Genomic DNA, 9,778 nt, shown 5'->3' on the forward strand with positions numbered 1-9,778 from the left:
CTCCCCACTGTTTGCCTCACAGGTTCCCGGTGGGGGGCAGGGTGTGGAAGGCTGCCCTGGGTGCATCTGTGGGCAAGGAGCCCAGCGACGGCCTGTGCCTCCTGCAGACCCAAACTGGCCCCACCCAGGGAGGCCCTCACTTGGTGCCCATCTTGGCCAGGAGAGGGGCTATTTGGAGCATCAGTGGGGCTGGGGAGCCCCCTGAGCCTGGATGTTGGTTGCAGAAGTGGAAGGGAGGCCTGGGGGTGGAGGGCACTGCCTGCTCTAGGCCAGCATCTTCAGAGCAGCTTGGACCTGCCTACCACTCTCCTGGGCAGGCCCATTGGACTGGGGTTGGGTTGGCTACCAGGTGGTGCCTGGGACCAGCTCCAGGCCTGGGAACACATCTGTGACTCTCAGGTTCTCAACCATCCCTGTCTTGCTGTCCCCTCCAGTACTCCTGCAGCCCCAGGTCACATGGCTCGCCTTGGTTCCCATGGTCCCTGAGGATACAGCTGCGGAGGGTGGCAGGAGGAGCTCAGGCCATGGTTCTGTTGACTAAGCTGCAGAGCCAGCCTCAGAGGGCCCCAGCCAGGCGCCTACCGCCCTCCTGAGTGCATGGCTCCCGGTGGCAGGCTCAGAGAAGCTGCCTGCCTACCCCAGGTCACACAGCAAAGTGAGGGTCCCCCACACTGGGGCAGCATCCAGCCTCCCTGGCTTCCACCAGGTTCTACCAGCCCCAGGGGACTCAGGGGATGCAGGACTCAGGGGACCCCCAGAAGGCCTTGGCTTGGGGTAGGGAGAAGGCCTGGGGCTTGCCTACCTGTCCAGCGGGTCCCTCCTTCTTCCCCCGAGTTTGCAACTCTCAGGACAGAGTGCGTGGTTCTAGGCCTCCCGTGCCTGTTACTACTGCTCAGGGCCCTTGCCCAGGTGCCACTGGCTACCCAGGGCTGGGAGGAGGAGGAGCAGTGGGAGAGAACAGGAAGGGGAGGACGAAGGCAGGAGAGAAGATGGAAGGGGAGAGAGGGAGGAGACTGCTCCCCCCTTTGTCTGGCACCCCTGCCAAAGCTGCTCCCTCACAGCGGGGATGAGTCAGGGCTGGAATGCCCAGCAAGAGCCTTGGAATTCTCTGGGATCCACAGCCCACCTGGATAGGTGGGGGTGGGGTGGGGGGGTCTGGGTGAGGAGAGGTGGGTGCAGATAGACGCCATGCAGCCTGGAGCTGGAGATGGCTGGGACCTCCACAGGGCCCCTCCATGGGGACAGAGGATGGATGGGTACTGGGAAGGCCAACCAAGGGGTCACATGGGACCTGCCCTGCGGGCTGGGGGCTCTGGAGGAGCTGAGCCAGCTCGAAGCCCCCCTGCCTGACGTCACTGCATCTTCGGGCCAGCCCGGCTCCAGCGCAGACACACTCCGAGGGGAAGGGAGGCTGAGGGCTTGGAGGCCCTACATCAGGGCCCCGTGACAGAGGCAGAAGACAAGGTTTGGCTGGTTCTCCCCGGTTCCTGGCTGGGCCCAGGCAGTGGGCAGGCTGGCGGGTGGAGGCTGGGCGGGCTTCCCGGCACAGCCCTCATTTCCCCTCGAGGGACTGGCACAGGACTCCGCCAGAACTATGCAGAGGGGAGGGGGCTGGCTGGACAGCGAGCCTGCAGGGGGCGGCCAGAGACCCCCACAGAGTCAGAAGGAGCCAGGAAGGGGCCTCCGGGGGTGCCCAGGGGGAAGGCTTCCCTGTGTCCAGCGCAATGAGTACCTCCATTTTATGGGAGAGAAAACTGAGGCCTAGAAAAGGGGGAACAGATTCCAACACCCCCCAACCCGCACCCCGAGTCACTCAGCATGAGACCGAGACTCCAGCTCAGGTAACTCCAGGCTCTAAGCTTCCAGGCCTCGGCCTCGCCTCTCAGCACCGCGTGAAGGACGGGGTCTCTGGGTGGCTGGCTTGGCCCAGAGTGGGCAGTGCAGAGCCTGGGGGAGGAATTCCTGGGGAGACTGGTGACGATCAGGATGATCGGGGTCGGGGGTTGCGGGGAGGTAGATGGGCCCAGCTGCCCCAGTTTAAGCGTGCCCCTCCCTCCTGCCCATCACCTCACACTGCCCCCCCTTTCAGGAACACACACACACACACACAAGCAGGAAGGCCAAAGCCCAGGAAGTGGGAGCCCCCCTTGGACAGATAGTGTGAGAATCACAACAAGTTCCCCCAACGCCACCTCCCCACACCACCTGGGCCTTTGGGCCTCAGTTTCCCTTCATCGGCCTTCCCAGGCATGTCCCCAGGACTTCAGGAGGGCCTCCAGCCCCATCAAAGCAGGCTCTGAGCTCTCTGGACCCCACCTCCTCAGAGCAAAGGAAAGAAGCGGTAATGGCCATGAGGCCTCAGGCCTGGCGTCCACAGGTGTGAGCGAGGGAGGAGGCTGGGCTTCCTGGAGCGTGCGCCTCCGACCCCATAGGGCCCTTCTTGTCTGGCCTTCTGGACATCAGAACAGTCCTCCGAGCAGGATTGCTCCAGGTCGCAGCCAAACAAGACATATTGGCAGCCTCTGAGAACATGGACGGGCCGTGCCAGGCATTCAGGCCAGGCCAAGGGCGGCGGGAGCAGGACTTGAGGTCTGGCATGCCCTGGGAGCTCGCCGGCCGAGGTGTGGCCCACAGTTGCCAAGTCCTAGACGCCGGGCACTAGCCCTAGGCCCCAACCCGACGTGTCTGGCCCCACTGAGCCACCCGACTGGAATTCTGACATGCGTGCCACCTTCCACTCAGCCCTGTCAGGTCCCTGGGACTGCATGGGTGAGGTGTGGTGAGAGAGAGGGAGATTGGGGGGGAGGGTGGTGATTCAGGGTGCCCTTCCTCCCTTACTCAATCCTGTTCACCAAACCCCCTAGGCCCAGCTTCAACCAGCAGGCAAGAGGAAGGGTTGCTACCCAGGCTGACCCTGGGGTGCTCCCTATGGCCCCCCGGACTCCCAACAGCTCTAGTCTGCACTTGGGGTCAAACAGAGAGCGGGCACATGTGCCACCCATGGGTCTGCTGAAGCCCACATGTGTGTGCTGTGGGGATGACTGCATAAAGGGCTGGTGGCTGGAGTGGGGAGGGGTTGGTTCCTGAGCCCCACCCTGTCTGCGTCTGGACCCCAGCCATCCTGAACCCACCATCATTGTCTCAGCGTGCCCTCAGGTGACAAGGGGAGCAGATGCCCAAGTGTGGCTCACCAGGTCAGCTCCTTCCTATTGTGGCCCTGGCACTGCTGGGTGACTGGACAGAGCTGGGTCTTCAAGGACAAACTCCACCTGGACATGGTGTCAGAGGCTGCAGGAAGCCAGCCATTGGCTGCAAAGGGCTGCCGCCAGGAAGGGGTGAGGCAGCTGGTGCTGGCCAAACAGACTCCTCTCCGCTCATGTCAAGGAGAGCCATCCCCCACCTGCCCCCACCCTGCCAGGAGGGAAGCAAGAGGGTCAACCTGCGGGCTTTCTGTCACGCTAGGAGTCAGGTCACAGAAGGCCTGCATCAGCCGGAGGTCCTGAGTTCCCTGGTCCTTCTATACCTAAGCTGTGTGCCCTTCCTCCTCCTCCCACTGATGAAGAAATCCTGAGCTCCTCATCATGTTCTAGAATCTTTGAGGAGCCCAGCCAGTGTGGCTCAGTGGTTGAACATCGGCCTATGAACCAGGAGGTCATGGTTCGATTCCCGATCAGGGCACATGCCTAAGTTTTGGGTGCCATCCCCAGTGTGGGGCGTGCAGGAGGCAGCCAATCAATGATTCTCATCATTCATGTAACTCTCTCTTCCTCTTCCTTCCTCTCCGAAATCAATAAAAATATATTTAAAAAATAGAATCTTTGAGGAAGAGGGAGGATGCTATCACTACCTCCCAGGGCGGGGCAGGAAACTCGAATGATTTCCCAATGACCATAGAAGGAAGCCCTGCTTTTTACTACTTGCTGAATGGGTAAGATGAGGCTCAGAGTTTGCCCAAGGCCACCCAGTGAGGAAATGGTGGAGCTAGGACTTTGCTGTCTGTCTGTCTACCACCCATGTGTCTTGCCCCACCCTCTGCCATCAGTTGCAGGCTTTGCTGCAGGCCCCAAAGCCGCAAGATCCCACGCTCTCTGGGCTGCGTAGGGGCTGGGCCAGCCCCTGGGGTCCCTGGAGAAGACTCGTTGGCAGCTCTCTTGCCCCGGCTGGGACATGAGGTGGTTGGAAAGCACAGCCCTGCACCCCCTTGCTTGCATCAGAAATCCTTTAGAAACATAGCGCCTCTCTCTGGCCGCCACCATCAATAGCTCCCCACTGCCCGAGGAGCCTACCCCCTTCGTCGATGGATCAGGTGGCACTGCTTTGGCCCAAGTATATGCACAAGGCCAGCTCTGCTTCAGTCTGCAAGGAAGTTGCCTGCAAAAGCCATCACCCTGGCAGGCCAGGGAAGTTCCCCTGAGCATTTTAGGTCCCAGCAGGCGCCAGACCCCCCAGGCGATGCTCTCTGCCTGCCTACCAGAGCCTGGGTCCCTGCCTGCCTCATTTCCTCCTTAAGCCAGGCCAGGGCAAGGGAGCTTGGCCTGGGTCCCAGGCCAGGAGAGCTGCCAGGCACCCTGGAGGGAGGCCTGTAGCCCCTTCCCTTCCTGGGCCCAGGGTTCCCCACAGCCCTTCCCTGCACAGGGTCCCAGCTCTCTCCCAGGTGCTCCAGCTGTGGCGGGACCCAGCCCTTGGCAGCCAGGACCTATTCACCTTCAGCCACTCGCAGGGTGCCCTGTTTCAGGCCTCTTTGTAGCTGGGCGGCCTCTAAGGCCCTGGGGACCATAATGAAGGTTGAGCTGGGACTCAGACTTCTGAGAGGATCAAAGTCACACTCTCCTCTGCCTCGGGACTTCCCTTGTCTCCAGGGTCAGAGCTGCCAGAACCAGCCTCTGCCCTCTGCCCCTGTCCTTCAAGCCCTGCTTCTATTCCCCCAATCCCCAATCCTGTGGCCACATGGGCCTCTGACTGCTGTGTCCCCGTGGGCCATCTGACCTCCCAGAGGCAGCTGGTGGGGGAGAAGCCGGGGTGAGGTCAGAGTCACACAGAGTTTTGGACCTCCCCGAGTGCCCTGCCCCCTAAACCTAAGAGATGTGTCACCACAGGGAGGGGGCAGATGGGAGTCATCTGAGTCCCCGAACCTTCGCTGGTGCTGCTGGTGCTGCTCTGTAGGCCGTGCTGGGAGCTGAGCAGCATCTGCAAGAGCTGAGGCTGCTGGGCTCTGGGCAAGAAGGTGCCCTCCATGGCCACTCCAGGAGCTACCCCTACCCAGAGCAGAGGGGGTGGGGAAGAGGCTCATGTGGGGCTGGGGTGGCTTCCAGGAGCCTGGAGTCGCAGTGGGGGTGAAGGGTGCCCTGGGACACTTGGGCTGTGTGTTCCTATATGGAAGGTTGGAGCTGGTCTGGAAGGCTGGAGAAGGACCTGGCCATGGGGCTGGGGCTGGGACAGGCCTGAGCAGACCCCCTTCCACCCCCCCACCAGCACAGCCCCCTCTGCTCACTTCCCACTGGCTTCCCCTAAGACGGGATGTACAGAAAGGGTTCTGTGGGTGGCCCAGGGTGGGAGCCGAAGTGGACAGGAGGGAAGGGAGGGAGGGGCAGAGCTGGCAGGGCCCGGATCTGCTTGCCTTCAGGGGGAGCAGACACTCATTCCCACCCCAGGGCTCACAGCATGGCACTCTGGAGAGCCACTGTCACCTCCTAGCCCCTCAATTTGAGGCAAGTCTTGGGCTAGTGTGGCTCACTCGCAGCAGCAGGGCAGACAGGCGTGGGGTGGAGCAGCTCCAGGCAGGGCCCAAGCTCTCTGGCTCTGGGTACCTGACCAAGGGGAGCAGGATGAAGTCTTGGTGGGCCTGGGAAGACCTTGTTAACAATCAGGATGGACAAGGATAGTGAGGGGCCCCGGACGTGCCACCTGCAGGACAGCAGCCCAGTGGGTGGGGCTTCAGAGGCCAGGGTGTGGGTGGGAGGAGGCAGCCCTCTCAGAAGGCCCAGCTTGCAGACCCTCGCTTTCGGGCTCATGACAACTCCCTCCTCTGGGGACTTGACACTGGCACTGGAAGAGACACTCTGTGGCCTCCAGTGACTGCAGAATCTTCCCGAAGGAGACTCTTGTCTTACAAAGGCCCCCTTTCCTCCTATCCTTCCCTGTCCACGCCCCTCCAATGGGCCAGGGCCATGGTGGGGAGATATTTGGGTTGATGGTTGCAAGTCACCACGCACACCGATCAGAGGGTCGCCCCGGACTAACTCAGAACTGCCACCGGATCCACTGGCAAAGGGGTGGGGCCTCAGACTCCCCATCTACTACACGGGGACCCCGGCCTCTTCTCCAGGGCAGGCAGAACACAAAAGCAGTGGGATGTTCGTATCCACTGGAACCTGGGTCCGTGGGGCTTGAAGGTGGCCCAGTGGGTAGCTGGACCGGGCGGCTGGCTTGCCATCAAAGCTCTCTCTGCTCCCGGCTCCCAGCCTGGCCCTTACAGTTTGGAGGCAGCTCTGCACCTTCCTTTCAATGCACCACACAGCCCAGTCCTCAGAGGCTCCCCCAGGAGGCCCACGGTAGCTAGCCATGGGCAAGCACCACACGAAGGTACTTCTGCCCTTGCAGGTCTCCCAGGCACGGATGGCACAGGCAGCAGCGCGTTGCCAGGAGCACTCGCCTGCACATCTGTAGTCTCGTGCACGCGTTCTCACTCTGCATGAACGCGCTCCTGGACACAGACCCTCAGGAACCTTCTTCTCTGGTGCTGAGGGAGGCCCGAGCATCTCCAGCCTGTCCCGGCCCCAGGCCGGCCCTAAGGGCGGTGAGCTGGCAGGCCAGGGCGGGGTGAGGGCACAGAGGCAGGAGCCTCCTGAGGACAGATGGCATTGACCGCAGCCGCAACCTGAGCGGCTCTTCTGAAGATTGTTCCTGAACAATCTCTCTGGCTTAAGTGAGGTCTGCCCCACCCGATGCCACCCACTGCTCCCCCCTGGAGGATCATGGACTTTCTGCACTCAGCAGCCCTCAGTAACCAGTGCCCAGGCCCCACACCAGCCCATGCCGCAGGGAGGGGGGGAGGTGGCCAGGGCACTCAGGGGCACACCCAGAGAGCTCTGTTCTACCTTCCTCCTCTCCTGGGTCTCTTGACAGGCTCCCCTATGTGCCAGCCATCTTGGAAGCTTGCGGGACAGGAGCCAGTGATCTTGTTACCCTCACCCTGATCGTCTCACAGTATGACCACAGGCTATTGTCATCAGTAGTCAAGTGACTGTGACGAGTCCCTGGGTGGTATGGGGTCAATACAGCCAGAGTTTGTCGGTCAGAAGCCCTGGGTCCTGACCTCAGCTCTGCCCTTGAATGGCTGTGCAACCGTGAGCAGGTTCCTGCCCCCCTCTGGGCCTCAGTAGCCCCCTCTGTACAATGGATGGGATGGGGGTGGGACCCGCAGGAGCCACTCCTCCCCACCCAAAGGGCCCTAGAGGCAACCTGCCAGCTACACTTTGCTCAGACCAGGGGCTCTCTCTCTCCATTCGAAAGATGCCCCCTCACCCCACACCAGTGGCTGGGTTGCCTTTGGGGGACAGGGCTGCTTGCTGGTCAGGGAGCCCTTGAAGTCCACCCATCCCTAAAGGCCTGGGATGATGAGATGATAGGGTCCCAGCTTAGAAGTGGGTCTGCAGCCAAACATTTACCCAGTGTCCCCCTAACCGTAAGGGCCCCAAGCCAGGCCTGGCCCAGGGTAACATGGCCTAGTTGCCCGAGTTTCTCTCTGCCTCAGCCCAGTACTGAGTCTCAATCCAACGGGGCTCTGGAGAGATGGGGTTGAGCCCCACCCAGGCAACCCCACCCCGGGCCCTGGAGGCCAGGGCTCGGTGGACCCACACCTCGCCCAGGAGGAGGTAGAGGCAGGGCATTCGCCTGTGGGTAAGCGAGGAACATCTGGGCAGGGTGCCTGGGGCGTGCCTGGAGAACCAAGTCCCTGAGTTCCTGCCAAGGCCTGGGCCCGGGCAGTGGGGACTGCTCCCTGGCCCGAACTCCCGCGGAGGCCCAAGGGCCTCCGACCTGGGGCAGGAGAAACTCTGAGCAAGTAGGTTTGCCTGCTGATCAGGAGGAGCAGAGCACAGAGAGAGGCTGGTGGGAGTGCAGGGTGCACCCAGGGTCTTGCGGCAAAGGGAGAGGGCCACTGGCCCACTGGCGGAGCTGGGGTGCCAGCCATCCAGCCATGCCTTGGTGATGCTCTGGGGCCGCAGCCAAAGATAACAACACCGAGGGGGAGGCAGAGAGGGCAGGCACAGAGCGGAGCTGAGTGAGATCAGAGGGGAGAGGGAAGGGGGGTGGAGAAGGTGCCTGGAAGAGGGAGGGGAGGGAGGGGAGTAGAGGCAGAACTGGGACAAGGACCAAGGGTGCCACAGGGCGGCGACGAAGGGGCACAGACTGAGAGCCTGCAGCAGTGCCCTGGGAACCCGCAGGCATCCTGGGAACCCACAGGAGAGGGTGGTAAGGGGGCAGGAGGGACAGGGATAGGGACGTGGAGGGGCGGCATGGGGGCAGCAAGGTCAGGGTCTGAGACTTCTTGAGAATGGTGAGGGGGCAACAGAGCCAGGGATGGGACATCCAGGGCAGCTGAAGGCCAGCGTGGGGTGTGGGGACAGTGAGTGGCTGGCGTGGGGGCCCTACCTGAGGAGGGGAAGCGCTGGGTGCAGGCTGGCTGGTTGGCAAGCTTGAGTGTCCAGCAGTCCGTGTGTCCGTCTGTTGGGCCGTCCAGAGCAGCTGCTCACTCAAGGAGAGAGGGAGGGAGGAAGGGAAGGGGGGCAGGCTTCCAGGCCCCCCTGGCAGCTTCAAAGGGAGCAATTTTCTTGTAGACGGCTGGGCTAGCTGCACCCACTCCCGGCTCCCTGCTCACATCCCCTCCTCCAGCACCCCCTCTCCCTGCCCCAGGGAACAGAGCGAAGGGACACACGGTCTCACTCACACAAGGACCCTGGGCGTCTCTGGGCAGGCCCAGCCTCAGAGAGTCAAACTTTCCACTGCCCAGATGGGGACACTGAGGCCCAGAAAGGGGTGGGAAATGGCTTTCTGGCCCTGGGCCGGGCAGAGGAAAGCGAGAGGGCAGAAAGGAAAGAGAGATGAGGGGGAGGGAGGCAGCCTCTGGCTGCTGGTCCAGCGAGTGGCCCTGGGATTCTGTTCTGAGCCCGCCCAGAACCTGGGGCAGCCTGGGCCTGAACAAGGAGGTGCTTCTCTAAGATCCGGGAGGCAGCTGTGTGGGTTTCGGGAAGGGCTTGATCTAGGCTCCTGGGAACTCTGGACACCCCCATCCCCACCCCCACACATTCCAGCCTCTTTTTTTCCCTAAAAAAGAGGAATTTGTCTTATCTGTGTGACCTCCGAATGGGACTGAGCTGGGGGCGGCCGGGCCCGCCCAGACTTGGGGGATCCTCCCTAGCTTGCCTGTCCCGGAGCGCAGAGAAGCTGAGTGGGAAAGCTGATTCAGAGAGAAGGAACCTAGCGAGTCATTCTTTTGCTCAATCTGTGCAGGTCCCCTAGGATGTGATAACCGCTCTGTGGGTGGGCATTTCCTTCGGGGCTGTCGCCAGCCACTATACCCAGGCCATGACTGGAAGCGTGGCCACTTCCTGAGGACCCAGCGAGCCCAGCTCCACCTGCGGCTAGAGCAGGGGTGGGCAAACTTTTTGACTCAAGGGCCACAATGGGTTCTTAAACTGGACCGGAGGGCCGGAACAAAAGCATGGATGGAGTGTTTGTGTGAACTATTGTAAATTCAAAGTAAACATCATTACATAAA

The 9,778-nt window shown here is 61.8% G+C and overlaps 1 protein-coding gene across 3 annotated transcripts in view; it reads right to left on the reverse strand.

Annotated features, from left to right (window-relative positions):
* BGN (biglycan) overlaps positions 1–8,754 on the reverse strand; it is a 15,107-nt gene extending 6,353 nt beyond the window's left edge. The window contains exon 1 of one of the 3 annotated variants that reach the window (XM_015566020.1): positions 8,653–8,754. The gene's annotated coding sequence lies outside the window, so the exon portion shown is untranslated. Of the gene's footprint in view, positions 1–802; positions 901–3,191; positions 3,213–8,652 lie in introns of those variants that run through there. The other 2 variants (XM_015566022.1, XM_015566021.1) reach the window with 2 other exon arrangements.
* Positions 8,755–9,778: the final 1,024 nt, after the last annotated feature.

Source organism: Myotis davidii, unplaced genomic scaffold, assembly GCF_000327345.1.
Source record: "Myotis davidii unplaced genomic scaffold, ASM32734v1 scaffold462, whole genome shotgun sequence".
NCBI classification, from domain to species: Eukaryota; Metazoa; Chordata; class Mammalia; order Chiroptera; family Vespertilionidae; genus Myotis; species Myotis davidii.